Source organism: Ptiloglossa arizonensis, chromosome 2 (genome assembly GCF_051014685.1).
Source record: "Ptiloglossa arizonensis isolate GNS036 chromosome 2, iyPtiAriz1_principal, whole genome shotgun sequence".
NCBI lineage: Eukaryota > Metazoa > Arthropoda > Insecta > Hymenoptera > Colletidae > Ptiloglossa > Ptiloglossa arizonensis.
The window spans coordinates 15,372,722-15,397,723 of record NC_135049.1 but is presented as its reverse complement, the minus strand read 5'-3'; the positions used below and the strand labels follow the sequence as shown (position 1 = coordinate 15,397,723).

The window sequence follows — 25,002 nt, the reverse complement described above, 5'->3', positions numbered from 1 at the left end:
TGGAGGGAGAAAATGGCACGAGATCCGTGTCAGTGGCGGTGCACGAATGTAAGCAAAACGAGAATGAAGGAAATAAAGACGCAGCAACGATGCGTGAAACGGAACAGCGACGTCTCGGGAAACCGGAAACGAGGAACGATGAGACGGTCGATGGTCCGTGTTATCAGATACCGGCCGAGTGATATTTTATATCGCGGAGGTATAAAACACGGAATGGAACTCGTTTTCTCGCACTTTCTTGCTTGGAAAATTCAACGACTCACGCGTTCTGGAATTCTAGTGTGCTCAGGTGCGACACGGTCGTTAAAGACGCTCGAGTTTCATTTTACAACGCGTTCCTTTTTTTTTTTTTCTTTTAAACTCTTCCACTTCTCGAGATGGATGCAGCGGAATCAAGTGTTTCAAATATCGTTAATAATTCTAGTTAAGATTCTACGATTTCTCACTAAGAGAACACTCGGGAGGAAATTCATCCAAAATTATACGTTATTGTTAAAAAATACGCAAGATTTTGTTTTTCGAATTTTATGATTGCGTAGAAATTAATTGGATTTGATAACGAAGATTTTTTTTAAATTCTTCGATTTTTCGAGATAGATGGTAATCGATTTATCGCTTCGAATATCACGAATAATTTAACTTCTGTTCTACGATTTGTTATCGAACGAAAACTCGGGAGGAAATTCGTCCAAAATTATACGTTATTGTTAAAAATACGCAAGATTTTGTTTTTCGAATTTTATGATTGCGTAGAAATTAATTGGATTTGATAACGAAGATTTTTTTTAAATTCTTCGATTTTTCAAGATAGATGGTAATCGATTTATCGCTTCGAATATCACGAATAATTTAACTTCTGTTCTACGATTTGTTATCGAACGAAAACTCGAAGGAAACTGTATTTAAAATTACACCGTTATTGTTGGAACTGTTTGCAATCTCGTTGAATGTTTTTTCTTTTTCTTTTTTTTTTTAAATTCCATCCTTGTGTAGAATCCGAGTTCGAGTGCATTGTAATACTTCGCATCGCGAAGAAGAGGACGAAGCACGCGAAATGGAACCTGTTCTTTCACATTTTGTTGCTTGGAATGTTCAACGAGTTCTTAGGATGCACTTCCTGGAGTGTAAGTATGCATGTGGAACGACTACCGAAGATTTATTACTCCCAGTTACGATCTCGAGCATTTACCAATACCTGGAGATACTTTCGTTCAATTTCGACGTGTCTTCTTAAAACGCTTCAAAATAAATACAAATTGAGAAGCAAAAAGTCGGAGCACCAAAATTCTGAAACATTTTTGATCGAACCGTAAACTTGAAGAAACTTGAGGAAAAATACACGACAATTGGAGCCTGAATTTTGTCATTGTGATCTTACTCACGGTTTTCGTAAAAACGGAATCATCGATAAAGCTTAAAATTAGAACAATTGTTCGGCACCGGCATCCCTGTCGCAAGTTCGTCAACATACGAGACCTTTTCTTTTTACGTTTGTCCCACTTCCAGCATCGCCTTAACCCAGTTCCTTCGAACTTCCGGTGACACCGATCGCTGCCACCGACAGCTTAATTGTCTCGGTTTCTAATTAGCGCGTCCTGGTCCACACCGACTAGGAAGGACGTCGGCGACGAGAACACTCGATCCTTGCTTGCACAGACGCAACGTAAACGACAAATTAAAAAATTAAAAAAAAAAAGAGAGAGAAAGAAAGGGAAAGAAAAAAAAAAGTAGAACGAAACCGAAGGAAATTCTAACGACTGTAATGAGTGACGATGCTAGTCGACCCGAGAATTAATCGTGAGACAGGAAAAGAGTTACGATGACGAGTACGTCTAGCGTACGCCAAAATGAACTTTATACTGTAAGGACACTTTGTAAATAGGCAACCACAGGCTGTAAGTTTCGTAGGGTCTCCCCGGGTATGGAAAAACGTTGGCAGGAATCGGGAAAAGTTTAAATGGAATTTCAGATCAGGGCTCGCGCGTTGATTTTTCAGGGAGATTTCCCTGCGGCCTTGGACGGTTTGCGTTAATTTTGTTTTGTTGTTAGAAAATTTAACGACGAGCAAACGAAGCCAAGTATCGGTCTGAAATGAGCGAAAGTCCTTTGAACTCTGATTTTTCAACGCGATCGGTGTTTCTGTTATTTTTCGTTGTCGTTTCCGTCAATCGCACACGTTCGAAACTAAAATTATAAGAAGAAAGTAACGGAGTATTATTTGAAAAATAACGATCGTATTGTTCGCGAAAATCATTGACGTTCTCGTCCGGCGTGATTTGGTTTGTTTTGAATCGTTCAGGAAGATCCCTCAATTGTTTCGAGAAGTATGGTTTCAAATGCGATTGAACATTCTATCGAATTCGTACTACGAGAATGTGATTATTGACAAAAATTCTTCGTGCGTTGTTTCGACCATAGTTGGTGTGTAAATGTTAGGAATGATTGAAATACCCGGACTATCGGTAACAACGTGGAAAATTGGAATTCAGAGTTAACTAGCTACGTGTCGAATTTTTCTGTATTCGAATATCCAAATACTTCGACGATCCAAATATAATTCGAATACTGTTGCAAATATTCGTAGTATTCGAACAGTACTATTAGTACGAATAAAATTCTTCGAGTTCGTCGTTTTTTTTTTTTTTTTTCAAATTTTATTTTCCTTCGATACTCGAATCGAATACTCAAACATTCGAAGTGTTTGTTCGTAGCACTCGAGTGTTTACGAAATGTTCGAACATCGAAAGATTCGTACGGTTTCGGTCGTAATTTAGGATTAAGTTTCCGATGGCAGCGAATTTCCAGGCCCGGAGAAAATCGAACAATATCTGTCGAATATGGTTGTTGTTTTTATATCGACTTGTCGTTCAAAATTCTATTGTATACTATACTTGCCCTTGTTGTGTTTTATTATCTTTCGATATTTTATCTCGTGCTTCGATCGATAGATTACATATTTATGTATTATACGTACGGCTAACCCATAGCAATGATTAAATAATCGCGAAGTAATCGAGCGCAGAATTGTAACGAGCGCGCGTGTAAAGCGAGAAACAAAAATCGTGTTTTTACTGTAACGAGAACAATTATTGTATTGTCGTTCGTCCTCGCGCCGCTTGAATATTCGTATATTTATGTAGTAGCTCGCCAATTTCTTGTGTGTGTGTGCCCGTTGCCGTAGGTACACCAGGTGAATGTTGATTATACAGGGACAGGCTCGTTCCATCAGACTGAATGGATTCTTTTCGACTATGAGCGAGGATTTTTCCAAATAAATCAGCTAATTCCGTTATGTTTTAATTGGGCGTTTATTGTTTGCCCTTCCATGATCCCGGCAGTGCACAATATTCAAGCGTACACTGTTAAATAACGTTTAACCGACAGACAGAAAATTCAATTTCGAAGCAAACAAAGGTACGTCTAGACTTCTACAAAAGCGTGATTCTGTACTTGGTTTTTAAATAACTTCTGAAAGAAATTAAAGACTGCCGATTCTTATAGATGTATCATTTATCGAAGCTTGAGAGTTGAACATAGAGAACGATATAGGCCTACACTATGCAAGGAATATAAATAATGGAGAAGGACATTTATTCGGTGAACAAATCGACAATGAAATTAAAAATAAGCGATAAACATGGACGAACGAATTAATTGATCTACATTCTTGTGGTTATTTAATGTGTGATCAAAGTAATAGCATATTTGGTTCCAACATCGTTGATCCTCGTTTTAATTGATTCTCCAGGTGAGTATCCATCTAGTATCTCGAGCATGTTTCGATTTGTTTCGGATGTAAAGATGTTGATACATGACTAAAGATTTTGTCGAAACGAGAGTTCTCTTTTCTTTTTTCATAGGACCGTTTGACGTCTCGGAGACTTTTAAATATTATTTTTTATAAACTCGATTCTTATCGAGTGCTTTGGAGACAATTATTGGGTGTAGTTGGATAGCTAGTATCGGTGTAAGCTCGTGTTTCTCAAAATTAGCAAACTTTTGATTGTAATTCGGTAGTCAAAGAATCTAGAACAGCTGTGTATTCTCTCGTGTCGCATTTCTTTAATAGTTTCCTTATATTCCGTTTGTTAATTACTTTTACAAGATTAAGAAAGTGTTGGTAACGCGAAATAAAAGGCGAATTTATTATATATTTAATAATAGCAGTTTCTCGGTCAAAAAATAGATTTAGTTCGCACCAGTTCTCACTCGTCCTTCCACTCTTATTTGCACATCCTAATCTATTTCGGTTCCCATAGACCTCGTTAAACTTGCCCAGATTGCATCCAACAATAACATTTCTTTCTTTCTTGCATTTCTTTTCCCATATCTTACTCTCAACCGGTTGATTATCCCGATGCAATTACTTTCTTCAAACATTTTCTCTACATTTCGGTCAATTCTTTTTGTTTCGTTGGAGTTCTCAGCTAAAGGTTGAAGTTTCTAATTCCCCTCCTATATTCGAACAATTCATTTTCTATTCTTTTCTTCCATATTTTCCCATCAAAAACTTGGTTATTCCGATTTCTGACTATTATTTTCTTATAACGCACTTGTGCTTATCCTCTCTCATCCTACAAACGTATCTATTTTCATTCCGCAACTGCTCATTCTGTCGTTGTTGTACCTGTTGCTATCCAAATATTCCAATGTTTATTCTCATCTTGTCTGTTATCTTTCCTTCGAAACCGTGTGAAAAGCAAATTAAATGAGCACGTGTCCTCGTATTGCATTACTTCGTAGTCTAGTCTACTCACCTGCCGGTATCAGAGTTATAATTAATTTATCTTATTAATCGAATCGGTAGGTACCTCTGTTTCACTGTTATCGATGTCAACGTGTAGTTCAATGCATTTTACAATGCATTTTTCAATGCATTTAGGCTTGTATAGATTCAATTTTACTCAATACTCAACGCATCGATTCAATGTTAGAACACAAAACACACTGCTTGTGTAAATGGTCTAAAAATAAAGATCCATTGACGACTCGAAAAGTCCTTCTAGGTGTAAACACACTCTTTCGCCATAGTGCTCCCCTGAAAGGCGAATTTAGATCCTTTCAATTTGGAGCCCGGGAGTCCTCCTACGTTTAAACGCTCTTTTACCGGTATTCTACCCTCGCCGAGTTTGGTATTCATCGACAAATACGCAGTAGACTTCGTCGCTCCCGTTCCGAGGGGGAACGTTCCGATCTCGTATAAAGGCGTCCGATGAACCGGGGACACAAAAATAGAAATTCGTGAGAGCTTGGTCCATTAGCCCCGGCCAATTACACCCGACAAAGGCGAAATTTTCACGTGGATATCGCGAGTCTCTGGTTTCGTTACGAGCAAAGGAGCGAGTCTTCTCGAACCTTGAAATTACCTTCATCCGGCCAATAACAATCGGCCGGTGGCTCGTCCAGAGCGTTTCGTTGAACGTTTCCTCCTCCTCCGCCGGTCTGTCGTCGGGCTACTTATTCATGCGGATCAGCCAGCACGAGCGACGGGGAAAAAACGTAGGAAAGGAGCGAGAGTGCGTTGTTTCACTGCGGACGGTTATTGTTCTCTCCGGATAGGATGCACGGCACGTGGCGCACGGATGCGGCCATTTACGCCGTGCACGCACGATGAACACGCCTGCAGCAGCCCGGTCTCAAAGGGGCCACTGTTTTCAAGATCCTGGAGGAGGATCCGATTCAATGGGGCCACCAACGCGAACTAGCCGAGCTACGGGAACGTCGGAAGGCGGCTGAAGAAAATAGCTAGAACCCGTTCCGCGATTCTTACGCGATGCCGGCCGGGATTTCCTTCTGCTCGAGGATACTTATTGTCGCGTCGAACAATGATTCCTAAGGTTTTAGTAACGTGTCAGGGGATCCGATCTCGGCGATCGTAACCGATGCTACTAACGTTCTGATACAGGGGAATGGACATTTTGGTGTTTGAAACGCAGAAGTCGCGAATCTTACACGAGAGTTGATCTTTTACGATCGTATTCGTTTGAATCGAGTGCGATTCATTGAGTGAAATTATTAATTTGTCGAGAGATTCAATCTTTGTGGGAATAACACCCGTGTATAATATCCTAGAGTAAACCGGAACTATGAATATTTTAGTACTTGAAACACAGTTGTTGGCTGGCTAATGTAGCTACAATTAGATTCGCAACACTTGCACATGATCTGATATGCGTTATATTTTTCAAACGAATCGTGATTTCTGACCTGGAATTACTATTTTATTATGAAATTCGATCTGTGTCGTTATAACAAATGTGTCCAGAGTATGTTGGAAATATAGAGATTTTAGTATTTGAACCACAGACGACGTTGTAACGAACGATGTTAATAATCTTGTATCGGACTGTTTTAAAAAAGAACTGTTGCATTTTTATATATTTTGGTCAATTTTACTTGCAACTTTTGGGTTAAACGAATCAAAAGTTATTGTTTCATTCTCCGAAACGGAGAATACGGATACCTGGAACCTACTGTGTGAAACTGAGAAGTTGACCTGTGGAAAGAATTACGAATCGTATTGGGTCAATTTTACTTGCAACTTTTGGGTTAAACGAATCAAAGATTATTGTTTCGTTCTCCAAAACGGAGAATACGAATACCTGGAACCTACTGTGCGGAACTGAGAAGTTGACCCGTGGAAGGAATTACGAATCCTATTGGCTTAGACCTCTTTGTCGAACTTCGAACTTTCGACTGACCAAAAATTACTCGATTCTGTCCATATTCACCTCGTATACGGTACCACAATCCTCTCGATCCAAGAATCATCTTTCCAGCTACCATCTGTACCTCGTAACACTTTCTTGTCGAAAGATAACGTACGACAAAGACCTACCGTACAAAATTATGAAAAATTTGAAAACGCGATACGCACTGAATGCTTCTCACAGCTTTTCAAGCAGGAGTAATCCTGTTTCCGGACTTTCACTCTTTCGTCGTGGGATTGGTACTCGACCGTGGTTACGAAGATTCGAACGATTCTTTCGAATAATTTAGTTTCACCGTCGCCACAGGTGTCTACCGTCGACAATTAAATCCGACGCGTTCGTTAATTGCAAAAATCAGAGAGATCGCGCCGGCTGATAGAACACACCTATTCAGCCATACATCGCCGCGACGTCGTCCGCGAGTGTATCCACCGTAGAAAGTTCGCATGCAGGCGATATAATTACCGGAAGGCTCGTTAGACGTCGGCGTCGCGATGCTCCTGATGCGCGAACATTGTGTCGCCTCTGTAATACGGGACACAGAAACGTGCATCGGCAAAAAGTGCGCTGTGACGTCGGTGCAACGCGGGTCTCGTTGTTGAATGACTCGAACAAGGTTGTCTTTCAGGGGGACCAGTGTGTTTGCGTCGGGTCCATATTGACGTGGAAACACTTATTTCACTGTAGAAATTTTCCACGCAACGTATCGTTAATATTTCACATCTCGTGGAACAGAGATACCGATATCCAGGCATTAAAATTTCCAGTGCCGACTGGGCTCCAGAAAACGATCTAACGCAGAAAGTGAGAGTTTTGTACGCAACATTTCGATGTACAGGATTATTCACTTCTGTAGTAAATATCTGTAGTTAGTTGTTTTGTCGTATTATCATGGATAATGTGTCATAAAGAATAGTTTGGAACTTTTGGAACAATTGTGAAAACAGTTTATTACGATTGTTCTGGAATTTCCAAAATATTCCTGCAGTATTTACTGTATTGTATAGAATGAACCATTAAGCTCTTCTTCCAAGGTGATGATACTTGATTTTGTATATGTTTTTTTTTGTGTAAGAACTCTGTAATTGTTTTGCCTATCAGCTAGTAGGTATGAAGTCAACGAGTTAAGACCTAAGCTTTCTCTTCTGTAATAAAAATGTTACGTAAGATAAAACTAATTGAAAGTGATCCTGAAAGCTTACAAAAAAGGACGTACAAAAAATTAAATATCATCGTCATAAAGATCTTTCGAAATGGTACTATACGTGATAAAAAAAATGTTGATTCGAATGATTAACTGATTAGTTAGCTAACAACGGTTTCGTAGAGATCGCGAATAACTCGAATCGGATTCGTTGGTGATTTTCAGCGGTAATTCGACAAAACCGATTTGTAACTTATCTTACGATTCTTGATTCTTGGGGCTCGTTTTTGTTACGAGAAAATGTCGATAACATTCGCCCGGATGGAAAGCGTGTACGCGTTTACAAGCTGCAAAACGTTGCCTCGTTAGAGGGAACTTTGTAAACGTGCACGGAAACAATCGTAGAAAGTTCGAGTCGTTACGATGGAAACAATGCACGTTTGGACGACAGGCTGTGTTATTGTAGGATGCAAATATTAGATAGGATCTCAGAACTCTTCGTCGAGGTGCGCGAATAATTGAACCTCTTTCTCATCTCGTGCGCTGTAAATTTTATGCACAGTGAATCGTGTACCGTGATCGTTTAAAATGTAATCTCAAATGATCACTATTTCGAGAACCGAGTTACACAGCTTGTTCCAGTTTCGAGAGTTCGATAAGGTGTTAAAAACAAATTTGTTTCGAAAGTTAATCTTTGAGATCACTTTCACTTTTTCAAACGGTACACGGTATTTTCTTGACATAGTTTCGTAATTAATTCAAAGAGGAATTCATTACGAATTTATTACGAAACGACGTTAGAATGACTTTAAGTATGGAAAAAATGCAAAGATACTTATCATACCAGAAACGATGTACAAAATATTTGCCAATAGTTTCTTTAATATTTAATACTCGGCGTACACAGTCTCGGATAATTGTAAATTTATTTAACTTACGTGTTCCAGGAATTATTTTTTAAAAAAATATTCTTGGTTCAAAGAGTCTACCGTTTGAAATTATTCCATTATCAGATTTTTCATTTACAGAATACGTACGTTATTCGATTAAGTAGTATCGCTATTTTTCGATGATATTTCGAGCAAATTTACGACAGGACTCGATTCAAAAATAGCTATTCGTCTATTATTGTCCGAGAGAACAAGTGCTAAGCTTAATTGCCGGAAGAGAGTGATCAAAGTCGTCGCTTTGCATTCGAAATACTTAAGGGAAGAGTGCATTGAGCTTGCAAATAAGTCGAGACGATATAGATCGGCACGTGTTGAGCAAACGATCGAGGAATCCATTAACAAGTTCTCCTTCCTGGAAATAATTGTCGTTATTGAATAGAGTATTCGTTCGTAAATATTGGAAAAATTCGCTTCAATTTACTTTTGAAATACTTTTAAAAATATTACATTTCAAAATTAACCCGGCCACAATTTTACAAAAAATGCTGCACACATTGACAAGAATTAAAAGTAGAAATAAACTACACTAACTGCGCGATTATAATCATAATTTTGAAATTACCACTCTACTAGAGTCTGTTTGATCATTGTAGAGATACGGAACATAAACTTCTTCTGTGAAAACGTGTCATTAGACGAATACATTCTGGCCTTTAGACATTAATTTGTGGAGTAAGTGTGAACATTTTATTCATGATTCCAACGAAATGATTTCTGACATAAATATCACAGCAATTTATTAGAGTACGGAAGTAGATTAGGACAACCTGTACCAGACGCACACGCAGAGATGACTCGAGTGAAACTTCAAATTCTTATTAATATATTAATACATTGTCATTGATTCAAATGTACAAAGAATGAACATTTCACAGTATAACAATATAAAAGAACAAAATAAATTTTATTATGTGAGGTGCGGACAACACTAATAAACAATGAATCAATACACAATACTGTGACTCACAGATTCGTCCACATAGATTTAAAATAATTAATTATATGGATTATTATTTTATTTCTCCTTCCGAGTATTATACAATATACATACAATATACATACGAGTATACGTACAATGAACATGAGCCAATACCATGGTAAATCTATGAGTCATTAAGTAGATGAAAAATTAAATATAGTAACAGAAAACTATTTTCAAAAACGTCACTTCTCAACTCGATCAATTTTCACAGACCAGAGCTGAAAATAGAAGACTAAAGATATTTATAACTATATAGAATTTGTTCAAGTTGTCGTACTTGTGAAATATTTTTAGAAGTTATCCTGCAGGTTGTTGACACCATTAATAATGTTTCTCGAGGTCGTTAGCATTTGTTCTCCCCTTTTATAATTTACGAGCGTTAAAAATGCATCGCACACACGAAGAAAGACAAATTATTCACCGAGAAGATTTTTTCGAGAAAACTGTTCGGGGAGTGTTCTCAAGACACGAATACTTTCCCCGGATCATCGTGGAATACATGTGCACACTGCGTTCGAATTGTAGGCGGTGCAGCACGTGCACCGAGTGCGAATATATTTAGATGCACATGTGCGTACAGTTGCAGTAGAAAGTGCAAACGGAAGGAAGCTTTGTGTACCGATGAAGGAACTTTGATTTCGTGTCAACTTTGCGCATTGTGCACGATCGACAGTGTTAATTAAACACCATTCTTCGTTTTACGAAAGATAATGAATAAACGACAATGTAACGACCGATCGAGACAATTGAAAATATAAAGATGTCTCGACGTTTACGAAATCTATTTGACACTGTTTATAGAGTTTTATTCCCTAATCTCGTGTGACAAAATAACACACATAGCACGTCAAATGTGTTGTGAATGTAAAGAAAAATGAATAACAGTATTTCAGAAAAAAGAGAAACATCAAAAGGGTGATTAATGCACACTTTTTTGATAAATATCGCACACTTCAAAAATAATGGTACATCGGTGTATTATTCTTTTCTACTGATATTTTGGTATTCTACATTTTTTGTATCTTGTAAACTTGCAATTAAATCGTAGCACAAAAGGTTAAAAAATTAACTCTTAAGTTGAGATACGAAGTACAATAAATTTAAATCAAATTCGAGAAAAAATTTTAATAGACTAAAAATAAATTTCATTGGGAGCAGAGTTGGGAAGTAATCGATGATTGGAAATAATCGTGATAATAATAATCTTTAACCAAGTGATTGTCGTTAAAATAAATGATTAATAATAAATAACGTTTACAATCTATAATTAGAAATCGTCACTTCGTAATCCTTCAATGAAATATTACTATAGCGTTCTTCGTTAACCTACTGCTTCAATCATAATGGAAGTGCAGTCATAAATAATTATTAACGAGTTAATCACGTGAGTTGATTATCTCCGCTTTCATTGGCGTTATACGTTAAAAATGATTGTCAATTACACAGTAATTATAATCATTAATCATCAAACTATATACTGCCCGACATCGTTTCGTCATTGTGGAAAGTTTTATGGGCGTTGGTCCGGTTATTGATGTGTCGAATAAGAACAAGGATATCTTTGTACAAGGCTTCAATGGTACGGCCAAACCAAAATAGGAATACCGATATCTTAAATCATTTTTTCAAAAGATCGATTTTTTGTATCGTTCTTTTAATACCTACTTTGTAATAAAAAAAAACACACACACACAATTTTCTCTTTTTAATTCAAAAACTTTTTTTCAACCATTTTTATTCTTACATCGAAAAACCTGTAAGAAAATCTGATCGTACGTATAAATGAGATCAATTAATGTCGATTTTGAATCGATTTTTCAACAGATTAATTTTTTCACAGTGGTGGAACAATTTTTCGTATCCACGATATTTTCGCGAGCGAATAGAAAAGTGCAAACGAGCCTCGTCGTAAACGCAAGAGAGTACTGTCCTTTTCGTACACGCATCCGGAATCAAAAGTGCTGAAAATCGACGTGGGCGGCAAATCGTGGGCGCCCCGCGTTATAGTTCGCTCCTTGTATAGAAACGACGATAGAAAAGGGCGACGTGTTCCCAACCGTACGAGACGCACGTATAAGGCGGCGCACTATTTTCTGAAATTAATCTCTCATCCGATACATCGCGGACCGCCCACTCGCGTGGCGCCAGATGAAAGTGTTCCCGTCCGAAAATAATTTATCAGAGAACACTGTGTCACATGGAAGCAATAAGCGAACTTAAATTGGATCGTCGATCGTGCAAAAACGAAGATTGAAGTACAGATTAAATACGATCAGACGTTTTGCCACCATTATGCTGCAGAGTAATAAAATGTCTTTAATGGAAGTATCACGGTTATTTTCTAATCTTCTGATCGTAGATCTTCCGAAGAGTAGTTAAAATGTGAAACGTAGAGTTCGGTACAATAAATTACGTATTATCCGCTACTTACACCAAGTACTTAAAAATTGATTCGTATAACATGGTTTAAGAGCACGAAAGCAAAACCTTTAGAAAATTCAATCACTCTCATCGATACAGACAAATTTAACTGTATTTCCGTAACGGACGATGCAACATTTATTTTGACGTTTACCGTCGTAGTAGATGGTTCTTTTCGGTTTGTTTTTACGATCGAAAAAAAAAACAAATTCTATTTTGTTTAGCGCGAGTCTCGTTGTTCAATTTACTAGCACGTGACGGTGAACGCAACGTTTATTTCGACATTTACTGTTAAAAATGGATGGTTCTTTTCAATTTGTTTTCACGATCGAAAAAACAAATTTCAGTTTGTTTGGTGACTCTCGTTGTTTCGTTTCACAAAACCGTCACGTGTCGATTGTCGATGGTCGATAAATAAATTGGAATAAATTGCAAAAATTGAAACAGGTTCGAAACTTTTTCTATTAACACCGTTGAAACACTTGAAATAGAACTTGTATAGAAAATGTTCTCGTGTTCCGATTAGAACAAATATAAAAATTCTAGTCTGAATCAAATTTACGAGAAATGATATAAAAGTTCTTACGTAGGAGTAACGAATATTTCCTTCGTCGATAGTAAAACAATTCTAAATTATTTAAAGCACCCATTACTGTTCGATCCATATTAATGTATACAAAATTATCGATTTCTTGTTATTTCTCATCTTTTATTGAAAATAAACATAATCTGTTATATTCTGCATTGGCGAAGAAAGCTGGTAACCTACATTGCAATATAAATTCAAATTTTCATTTGTTTCGCGAAACTTTTCTAATAAAAGTTCTGGAATAATCGTTTCCATGGAATTTTTAATACAGGAGTTCTAAGATATCTGTTCCACGAAAAGTAGTTTTTAAAAAAGTTCTTAAGATGAAAGTTTCTTTCTATAAAAGTACCATCAGAACCGATAGCTTTTCAAAGGAAAGGAATTCTTAAAACGTAAAAGTTGATTGCCTTTTTCTATCACCGATCAAAACAAATGTGAAGATTGATTCGGAGACAATTGGTAAAACAACGGTCTTTGAAACCCTCCATTTTCATTTCTTATCGGACGACGCTCGATCAAAGTGAGCTAGAATTATTCCAGGGGGTTGGGAGCAGCGAAACAGGGTGGTGGTCCGATGCAATTACAATTTTCCTTCGTTCCCGTCGAAGACGTTGTTTCGCGTATCGAGTACGAACGAAGACGTTAAGAGCTCAGTGCTCGCCCTTACCGCTGCCCATCCAGTTTAATGAACCTAATTAACCCGAATGCGTAGCCAGGGGGGACAACTTGGCGCTAAGTTCGCTGACCCAAAAGTGGGGGAGATTGAAAGTCCCCAATTTAACTTTGTTCAATTGTAAATGATCCGGGGGACCTCGAAGAATCAATTCATTGTTGTTTTATTGTTCGTCGAATGTTCTCTTCGAAAGAAGAAACAGAAACGTTTCTAGATACTTTTTTTTTTAAGTGATTAACTTTGTTCAATTGTAAATGATCCGGGAGACCTCAAAGAATCATTTTATTGTTGTTTTATTGTTCGTTGAATGTTCCATCAAAGAGTTCTCTTCGAAAGAAGAAACAGAAACGTTTCTATTAGATTTTTTTTTTAAAGTGATTATTTAGAATTAAAAGACACCGATTTAAACACGTTCCAAAGATCGATGATTATTTTACAATAGTTTGATAGAGCACAAACACTAAATTCGTACACTTAATGTTTTACTCTATCTCATTCCATTGCAAAGTTATAGTCGAAAAACTAAAATACTTCAGAGGGTTTATTTCACTCCCTTAAAATGAGTTTTGACTCGACGAATTTATTTATTTTCATTCACGAGGAGTAATACTAATAGTCGCGTTATTGAAAGGAACGAAACAATCGAATTGGGAAATTTATTATACCGAATGATTCTCTAAAAACTGCTACCTAAATTACTCATGAATTGTTTGTTGTATGAAAAAATGGTGCGAACAAAAGTTGTACGGTACGAAGAATTATTATATACGATATAATAATCAGCTGTTCGCTACTTTGATTTTTTATCGAGCTACGAAGGTTATCTTGAGTTTCCAATCGTAATACCAAATTATTAGTTCGTCTTTGATAAACAAACTTAGATATTTATAAGAACCCAAGGAAAACAATTTTAATTACCTCTTATCGTTTCTTTTTTATGTAATTTATCTTTGAAAGTAGATGTTGAGAATAGTTCTGACGTGAAAATTGAATCAACTGGATGCGAAATAAGAAAATATAAAACGGGAAAGAACAGCTGCGGTGGATGGTACGTTAATTGTTCTTGTCGTTAACAACAAGATTAACCCATTTTCCTAGGCCTCCCTCGTGAGAAAGTTTGCGATCAGTTATGCTTCTTTCAGCCAAACGCTACGTCCATAAATTAACCTCCATCAAGGAAGAATGTTACACATTCATTTTGTTATAGTATTACGCTGCACCTCAGAATAGAACTTTCACTTCTTTTTATACCTGCACCTGGAAACAAATTGAGTTTTAAGAAATTTTCTTCAAACGAAAGTAAAATTTACATACCAACGTTGTATTTGCAAACGGTCTTTGTTTTATTTAATTTCCTTTAAATAAATTCAAAAACATTCGAAGTTACACTCTGTCAGATGAAACCACTTAAATAGGTCATCCTCTAATTGTTCCACCGAAAGGGTTTAGAATTCTTAGAAAATTTACATTGTTCAATTAACCACAAAATAACGTAATGCAGGTTACGCTGTTTACCTTGTTTATCTACTAAGAAAGACTGAGCTTTGATGATACAATTATCAAAGATCATTGTCCGCAAAGAAATCCATTTTTATGGATACCACGTATACGAGCCCATATATCGGTTCTGCGATATTCACCATAAAGATGTCCTTCATCCGGGTGACATTTAACCGAATACTGTAAACAGTTTGTAGTCCGTGCAGGACTGTAAAGTCGGCTACGTATTGAAACGCGTGGACGAGTAGCACTCGAGACAAAGGGCTCTTTTATTCAGAGTTCACGGACGGCTGAATAGCGGAATAAAGTAGTTCAGCAGGACTACGGAGGTCCATTGTTGAAACTGCTCGACTGCTGTTGGATTAACAACAGATTCTTCTCTCACTTCTTTTTTTTTCAGCATCGACCAAAAGAGTCGAAGGATACGTTGGTAACATCGATTTACATGAGGCGCGGAAAAATCTACATCCTATGAATACTCGCACGAGATAAAAGAACTAGTCGCAAATTGGAGAACAGTGATATGTATGGAAAAATTGTGGGAGCCATTGAATCGATAGAACGCAATATAGATTGTCGAATAGAGGACACCACTTTTTCGATATCAAAATATCGAATTTTTTTTTTTCAAATTTTATATTTCAGAAATACAATTCCTTTCCTTTTTTTCTTCCCTTTTCACTTTACCTTTTTATTTTCTCGCTCGATTGATATAAAATTTTAACTATATTTTCACGCTGACATTTTCTATTGTTTCATGTCTGTTATGTTTTCTATTGTTCTGATACTCGTTGAAAAAATGTTACAAACTCTCGTTCCGTTTTAACGAAATTTAATCTTGTTCTTTGAAAACTTGCCGTTCCTAAACAAATCAACATTTTTAAAAATGTTTAAGCAAAACAATAGTAACATCCATCTAGTTTCCGAAAATTCTAATTTTGTTCAATTTGTATTTACAATACCAGAAAGAAGTGAAGTAGTACAAGGACACTTATATTTTCTACACGCGTTAAAATTTTTCTGTGAAAATTGGCAGAAATTTATTCAAAGTGTGTATGTTTAATACACATATGAAACGGTTATTTTAGATATTCAGTATCATCAGAAAAAATTTCGAATCAGCATTTTTTTCAGCCCGACAGGTGGTGTTCAACCCTTAATTAGAGTTCTCGACATCTCACGGATCGTTATTCTTTTATTCAAGGGGTTGGACCGACTGCATACATAGACATTACCAATACTATTCTTTCTTGTAAATTAAATAAGTTTTATAAGTGTATAGAAACGTTGGTCGAGTAGAAAAATTGATTTGTAACTACACTATATTGTTTTCTCATTGAAATATCATTTAAACAATTTGCGTTGAAAATCAAAGAATGTTTCTCTTAGAAAATGGAGAAATTTAATGCGTTAGTCCAATCGAAGATTTTTATCGACAGAAATAAATTACGATCGAAGCTGTTACTACTTTGCTATGGTGTCCATGCAACCGCAATCCTTACAGCTTGAAGTTTCCCAATTTACAATCGACAGACAGGAAAATTGTAAACAGTCGCGTATAATCCGTAAAATATGAGCTCAGACCTGCCCTCAAATAAACGGACGAGTGCGGCTCGAGACAAAAGTCTCCTCTGTTCAAAGAGCCTTCAACGTTAATTTACTCATCCACGCTCTGTGAACTGCAAAGCAATAATGTTACATCCGCATAAGCTGCATTAAAACAGTTGAATCAATGAGTTGAAGAGCAGCACGGGCGCAAAATTAGCCATTTTTAAATAATCTGAAAACTACGTGCATAGAACTGCGTTCCAAGTGCGCTTTGGGATCAAGAACAGTTCAAAAGAAGTACCCTACACGAGTGTTTCAGGTAGTTCCTTGAGTTTAACAAGTACGAAAAGCTGTTTTTTCAAATATTTCAAAATGCGCATTCTGAACATGCTCTGTTCTTCAATTTAACGATTCGTTTATATAATTACACTCCAAAGAGGTACTACACATACCGAATTCCAAATATAATGTATTCTACGATTCGAACGTTGTCGAATTAAATTTCGATGTGATGGACGAAAAACGAAAATAAGGATTTTACTCAACGTATTAGGAAACTTTTTTCCATGAATCGATCTACCATAAAATCAACGAAGCTTTGAGCTTCCACTTAGATCAGAAAAAATTGTTGTGTGTTCTTAAAAAATAGTTCGTGTAAATAACCTTCTAATTTCTTCCTCGTCTTGTATAAAACTTAATATTTGCAATCTTATTGTTGATGATATTATGGAGAGGAGAGCACCAATAGGAGAATAATACGAGTATAAATATACTCCAGTAATAATATTTATTTTTCAAAGAACATTTCAAAGAGGAAAACAGCCCTAATTAACGTCAGACTCCAATAAGTCTTGACCTCCTGTTACCTAGTCATGCTGCAGGTTCTGCTGCAAGTGCGTTCAAATATTTCAAAGAGATATTATCGTTTTCAACTAACCAGAATTTATTTGCACGGATAATAACGAGAGAAAAATAATAATAATAATAATAATATTAAAAATGACCACCGTTTGCGATAACACAGACTTGCAAACGTTACGGCCAATCAGGAATCGCGGCACGCACGGTGCTCTAAGCTCGTTTCAGAAGCTGCCTTTGTCAAGCGGTACTTCGGGCTACAAAAATTTTTGTAAGAAGTCTTGCAGGTAATATTCTCCAGCTCCAACCGCAGTTTATAATCAGATTCAAATCTCGGCTATTCGAGGACCAGTCTTCCGCAGAAATAATCTCTGGGACATTGTTCCGTAGCCACGCTCGAGTTACTTTTTGCTTCGTAAGCCAGAACGAAATCTTGTTGGAAAACTCGTTTTTACCTTTCGAGGAAAGTGATACTCAGGGATTTTACTACTCCTTTCAGCACATCTGTTTGGTAGACTCGAGCTCCGGTTTTAACGCCCTTCTCGCGGAAATGAAGTCACTCCTTGATGGAATACTCCCCTCCAAACAATCCCTGACTTTTTGGTAGGGCATATGCTAATCCACTTATGAACGTGCCACAGGAATTTGAATATCCCGAGGAACCCTCCGGGGAAGCCAGCTTTTGAAATAATCGTGTCGTTCGCAAGTTTTCATCGCTGCAAAAGGTAACCATTTCGAATAATACCACTGTATTCGTTTTGTCGTTACTTGGGAGAATAATTTCGGAGAATGTTTCTTTATTTTTTTACCATAGGCCAATACTCGTCTAACGTACCCATCTCATCTGTGTCTCATGTTCACATTTGCAAAGCATTTGCTTTGGAATCGTTGGGAAGTATAATATTTACTTTCGAGTTGCAAATTTCTTATTTGTAAACTTATTTCGTCGTCCATGCAGCTATCTCCACGAAATATCCTAAACCTTGTCCTATCTTGTCACTTCCTCTGTACTTTTCACATTTTTTAAAAACCCAATGCATTTCCTCCAATTTAAAAACGAACCTCCAAACGATCAACAGCTGTATAAACCAGCGTTTCAATTCCAGAATGTACAGGGTGTCCCGTAAGTTTCATAAGACCTCCGTTTCGCGAGTCGACTGTACACCCAAAAACAATGAAAAAGAGATACAACGAATTTGTGTGTTATCCGATCACCTTTATATTCGAAACGACGATCTCACATTTTCGAGCAAGTCTTTAGACACCTCGTCATTGATCCACTTACACTCTCCAAGGTTTCTGGTGCTTCTTCAATTCCTTGGAAACCTTGTTCTATTCTAAACCGTAGTTGAGAAAATTTCTTCGCAAAATTTCTTGTATCTTGTAAACTAATGCAAATGGTACACACATTTGTACGAACTTCTTTCATTATTTCTGTGCGTACAAAATCAACCCCTGAGCAGATCCCACGAATTATTGGACACTCTGTTCGAGCTATCAAAATCTACCTGAAATTCCACTTTGCGCCGTATCAATCATTTCACTCGTAACAGAACTTACGAGTATGATCAACCCCTTCGCCTACAATATCGAGCGAGACCAAACATAAGTACCATGGGTGAGTCTCGTCCACATTATTCGTACGTTCAAATATATTTTGAAAGCTTCATTCGAAGTACGTTCAAATAAATTTTGAAGGATTAAAAATATTAGAAAGAAATCTTCGTTTAATGTCATCGAAAAGAATATTTAACGATCGCGAGAACAACGAGAGTTCTGACTTTCGATTATCGAAACTTAAATCGTAGAGGTAGGGCTTAAGTACGTTCGAATAAATTTTGAGGGGTTAAAAATATTAGAAAGAAATCCTGGTTTAATGTCATCGAAAAGAAAATTTAACGATCGCGAGAACAACGAGAGTTCTGACTTTCGATTATCGAAACTTAAATCGTAGGGCTAGGGCTCAAGTACATCTTACCGTTACCCTCCTCGTGGCGAGCGAAACATACTATGCATCGAACGCATCACCCGCGACCGTGCACCCAAACCCGATGACGTTTCGCGAACGAGTTGCAACCACCGAAGAAAGAAGACAAGACGGAGGAAAATGGCGTAGACATTCGTTGGCGTAATCCAAAAGCAGCTGCGCGTTCGAACGCACGAGGATGAGTGACGCGTGAGACAAAAGGCCCTCTCTAGCCGCGGAGAGTTCACGGACAGCTGAATGGTGAATAATATAGCGCAGGAGGACCAGAGAGGAACGGTGGCGAGGGGCAAAGTACACACGGCGAGGGTCGATGTGCGTGTTAAAAAAAAAAGAAAAAAAGAAAAACGAGGGAAACCACCCCGGTGGCACGGGGGTTGAAAACAGACAGACGATCAAGAGGGAAGAGAAAGGTGGGGTTGGCTCGTTGAAGAGTACCCTAGCCAGTCTGCTATCGAGCAATCCTCGTTGCCATGGGGATAATCTCGCAAGGTCTCCTCGAAGTACGCAAAATCCGGGCTTCGCGGCGCCGATTTCTACGGAAACGGACGCCATTCTTGCGGAACCGCGCAGACGGTGTTCCTGGGTGTAGGAACTCGTCGTCGGTTCGTAGAGGACCCACTCATTTACCCCCGAACACTGTTTTAACGAGCTTTTTTTTCTTGCGTGGAATTGGTCGTTCGCGAAGAGAGGATCGGAACCGCGAGAGAAACGAAATTGCACGTTCGACGGGAGACGTGTATATACGTTTTAATTTCATTGTTTTTTCTCGGAGATTTTAGAGCCAAGTTCTTCGAATACTTTGGAATTTCTTCGCGAGAATTCCATAATGAAAGTGGGGAATGAATCGCGAGGCGAGGATTGTTTTTGCAATTGTCTTGGCCCGACTTTGTTTTCTTCTCTGAAATTTTAACGTTAGACACGATCGTACGTTTTAGTTCCATTGTTTTTTCTCGGAGATTTTCGAGCCAAGTTCTTCGAATACTTTGGAATTTCTTCGCGAGAATTCCATAATGAAAGTGGGGAAAGAATCGCGAGGCGAGGATTGTTTTTGCAATTGTCTTGGCCCGACTTTGTTTTCTTCTCTGAAATTTTAATGTTAGAATCGATATTGCGCTATTCGCGTCTCACGATGATACAATTTCGTGCGTTTTAGTTCCATTGTTTTTCCTCGGAGATTTTAGAGCCAAGTTCTTCGAGCACTTTGGAATTCTTCCGCAAAAATTCTGAAGCTCTCTTCGGAGCAGTTTCGAAATTTGCGAGAATTCCTAAAGTTCTCAGAGTTCTCTCCAGACTTTTTCTATCGCGGAGTTTTCGAATGTTTCTCGAATTCTTAGAGTTTACCACGGGAATTCTATATCTTTCGGAACTTGCTTGCGTTTGGAAGAGTCACTACAAATTTGAAGTTCTTATCCGAGTTCCTCGAGTTCCCTCGAGTTTTCCACGTTTTTCACTTTTCAAGTTCTTCGAAGTTTCCCGATGTTTTCGAAACTCTCGTACTCCGTCCGACCGGAATTCTTGCGATCGTTTAAAATTCTCTCTCTCTTTTTTTTTTTGCTTTCTTTTGCTTTTTCGGAGTTCTGTGAAATTGACTCGACTACGATTCCTGAGAATCCTCTCGAGCTCTCTCTCTCGAGTTCACTTCGGAAATTTTCTCGAGTTCTCTCTTCGTCTGTAGGTTTCTCTGAAAAATGTGGTTCACAATTTGCGGATAGGTGGTTGGTTCTCACGTAAATTTCCATTCTCGCCTCTCGAGTGCCGCGAAGTGTTGTCGTTTGTAGTCGGTGAGTGTCACCACTCTAGAGGAATCAGAGATCCGGGGATCGTTTCGAAACGATACCCAACTATCCAACTCGCGGCACTTCTGCTCCACAAGTGGAATCACTAGCAGACACGTGGTCCTCGACTGGCTCGAGCCACCCTCACCTTTTCAACTCCCTTTGTGGCACTTTGGTGTCGAGACGCCAGTCTCGAGACTGCCTGTCAAGGCTGACCTAAAAATTCTCATTTAGCCTGCCATTTCAACCCTGACATCCGACCGTTGAATCGATTTCTTCACAGTCAGGGAACATTTCGCGAATCCTTTCTCGAAACGTTCGTGCAGCTATCCGTTGATTATTTCGGAGCTCGAACTTTTATTTTTCAATTTTCGGATCGTTCCTTCGAAACTTCGATCCAACCTACCACGCTTCGTCGTAGCACAGAAACTTTGCACAAATTGCGAACCATTCGCAAACGAAAACAATACCATTGGACGAAATTCGGTGGAAAGAAGAGAAACATAATTTCCAAATCCACATTTATGCTCCACACGATGCAAATGAAAAACTCGAGTGTCTCTAAAACTACTACTTACCAAATAGACTTACAAAAGACTTTTTTCTTTCGGCGACCATTGAAGTTCACACCTATAATTTATGTACATCCTGCATATTCTATTTTTCACTGAACATTTCTACATCCTGCATATTCTATTTTCCACTAGATATTTCTACATCCTGCGTATTCTATTTTTCACTGGATATTTCTACGAGCAGATACCCCAAGTGAATCGCAGTGATAAGATAAATTCGATTGAAAGATTTTTGTTACGCCAAAAATTGGACCAAGCGCGAGGAATGAACGAGACCGATGTAATCAGATATTAATTCAATTTTGTAATCTCGCACGAACATCGGTATTATTTATTCGCATTCGCGTGCAGAGATGAATACAATATTGGCGCGGTATTGATTTTCCATGAGGGAAGGACAGTACCCGGTGCCATTTTTGACGTACGTTCAACCTCGTTTCCTGGTCTCGGTCTCTATCCTATTTTTTACCGCGCCACTCGAGAAATTACTTCTTTTCTTCTAAACTCCCCCCACTCCGTTTTCTCTGTCGGTTTTTCACGTGCCCGGCGCGCGCGTGTGTGTCTCTTTTACGACGGTTTTTCCTTTCCTTCGTTCCGCGGCGCGGCGTTTCCTCTCTTGTTCTTGCTCAGGGTCCTTTGGGAAACGAGAATGCAAAGGAAGAAGCTACGAGTATTCTCCCGACATGGCTCTTCATGAGAGTAATCCGGAGTTATGGAGGCTGGTGATGTTTTTTCACGAGAGGATCCCAGGATGAGGCTTCCTCCTTGAATCGAGTGCTTCTTCAATTACAGCGAATGGAAATTCTCTTAATTTCATTTTTACTCGACCGATCGTTTCTCTTCGACGATCATTTTACGAAACGAACGATCGTCGACGGGATCGGGTCGCTTTCGATCGACATACGATAAACAACGATTTTCGCAAGGTCGTCGTCGGTACGTGCAAATAAAACTCATATTGCTTCTTTCTCGATAAAATTCGGAACGCTAGAATCGCCTGACCGAAAATTTCAGCTACGCGATATCGCGACATTTTTGCTGGGAAATAAAATTTATCTTTTCTCTTTTTGTTTTTTTTTTAGATTCTTCTTTCGACGCATTTTAGATAATTCTTTCTAAGCGTTCGTATAGAAATTTGAAAGAAAATCATTTCGACGAGTTCAAAAAATTAAAATGGTCGCATTTCGTCAATGTTTGTCGACAAATCGGAACTCGTAGTATGTAGAAAGTTTGTGGTCATTGGAATATGTAAAAATCTTAAAAATTACGTCTTTGAAATTCGAACAGTGTTTAAATTGAATCCAGTTAATTTATACACGATGTCCTGTATTCTTCCTAACAAGCTACGAGGACTTTTGTAGGCAAAAGTAAAAAAAAAATTTAACATTATATTTAGCAATGAACAAATTTATAAACACATATCGTGCGCATGGAATATATATCTTTCTCACTTATGGGGAATTATGAAAAGATTTATTGCGCATAGGTGACTCAGCGCAAACATCCAACGCAAAGAATTAAAAACACAAGTACCTGAACAAAGTTCTCAGGAAGCAATAATTTGATCGAGAAACAATCATTTTCGTTTCATTATTAACGACACGAGCTTCTTACCGAATAATAAAAAACGCGTAATTACGCGGACCAGATAAACACGGTCGACCTACTTTCGACGATGGAGAGTGCGTTGTAACATATTTCGTGGGTACAATATTTGTTTATAACTCCGTAACGAGGCGTTTATCACTGAACTTTATCCAAAACTTTTGTTTCACTTTTGTCTTTAAGTGCTCGCAGTTCGTCGAGGGGAAACCCGGTCGTGTGTAATGGAAAAAAAAATTTATTTTTCGTTCTTCCTGCGTTTGATCTTTGAAACGAGCACCGAGAATTGCTCGCAAAAATCAGTGACGGGCCAGGAACGTTCTATCGTTCCGTTCCCGCGAGCGTCACGAGTAAAATTTTCATTTTTAACTCGGTGAATCGTTCGTGCTCCGCGGATGCATTCCGTTTTCTGTATTTTTGGCGAACAGCTGTCCCTTTAAAAGTTGAAAACGCAACGAGTCGCGTGTGCATCCGTCCTCGATTTCGGCTGCAAACTAGAAACACATGGACCCCCGTGCCGAGAACGATGAAAGAACAACTGGCTCGATCCTACCGCGAATTTATCCATTCGTTCGAACGAATTTGAATCCTTGTGTTCCTTTTGCGTCTCGAATCCACGCAAGGTCTGTAATTCGGGCTAAAAATCGGGTCAGGTTTCATTACCGAAAATCAAACGAAAAATCAGAGAAAGAAAACGAAATTGCCACATTTTTAACACTAGAACTACCAAGGGAGACAATTCGAACTGTTTTAAACTTCTTTTTAAAGTTACTCAATTATTAACGATGTCATTATCTACGATATTCGTGGACAATTATTGAAATAGAAAACCAACGGTACAGATAAATTAATTGGCCTTTTCCTCGTTTAAACTGTACAACAGTTGTGTCGTAAATAACGAGAACACTTGCAACGAAAAATGACGAAAAAATAGTGCCCTTACATAGAAAACGCTCTGTCAAATGTTCACTTCGCGAGGCTATTTTCGTTTTAATCGACCACAACGTCGCGCAAATGTGTTCCTCTTAAAAATATAGCCAACACGGTAGACGGAATCCGCGATTTTAAATTCGTCCTCGTACGTAGACTACCCCGTAGTTGATTGATTCAATTATGCAATCGGACAATGAAGATTCTAGAGACCGAAAACGTCGTGAATTATTCACGATCTCTGTCTGTGAGATTGATATCGAAGTCGTGGAACGCGACGAACGAGTAATTGCAAGGCGGAGAAAGAAATCGGACCGAAATGGAGTTTCATTTTACCTATTTGCTCGTATTTACCTTTGTCGCGCGGTGGTATTTTAATTATTTTTGTTACATTCCAAGTACTTTGTACCACGTCCGGTCCGGTGTGCTACTTTTCGCCCGATGTTACAATGTTTTATTTGCCCCACGGTACAGAACGTATCTAGTAATCGGAACGAGCTGTAACTTCCTCGCTAAGAAAAATTTTCCACGATTCGACACACTTCATCGTAACGCTGTCTACAGTTTCTTCACAGTTGCAAAATGCAATTGCATTTCCTTTCAACGGGACCCCACGATTTTTTCCCATAAATTGATTCTACGTATAATTTTACCTACGAAAGATATAAGAGAAGCTCGTTGAAAACTCTATTTAATTTTTTTAGACATTTTTCTTTCTTTGACAATTCCCAACAAATATTCAAACGCTTCGGATATAC

At 38.1% G+C, this 25,002-nt stretch overlaps 1 protein-coding gene across 2 annotated transcripts in view; it reads left to right on the top strand.

Annotated features, from left to right (window-relative positions):
- Arl4 (ADP ribosylation factor-like 4) overlaps window positions 1–25,002 on the top strand; it is a 93,034-nt gene that overhangs the window by 59,140 nt on the left and 8,892 nt on the right. The window lies entirely within an intron of this gene.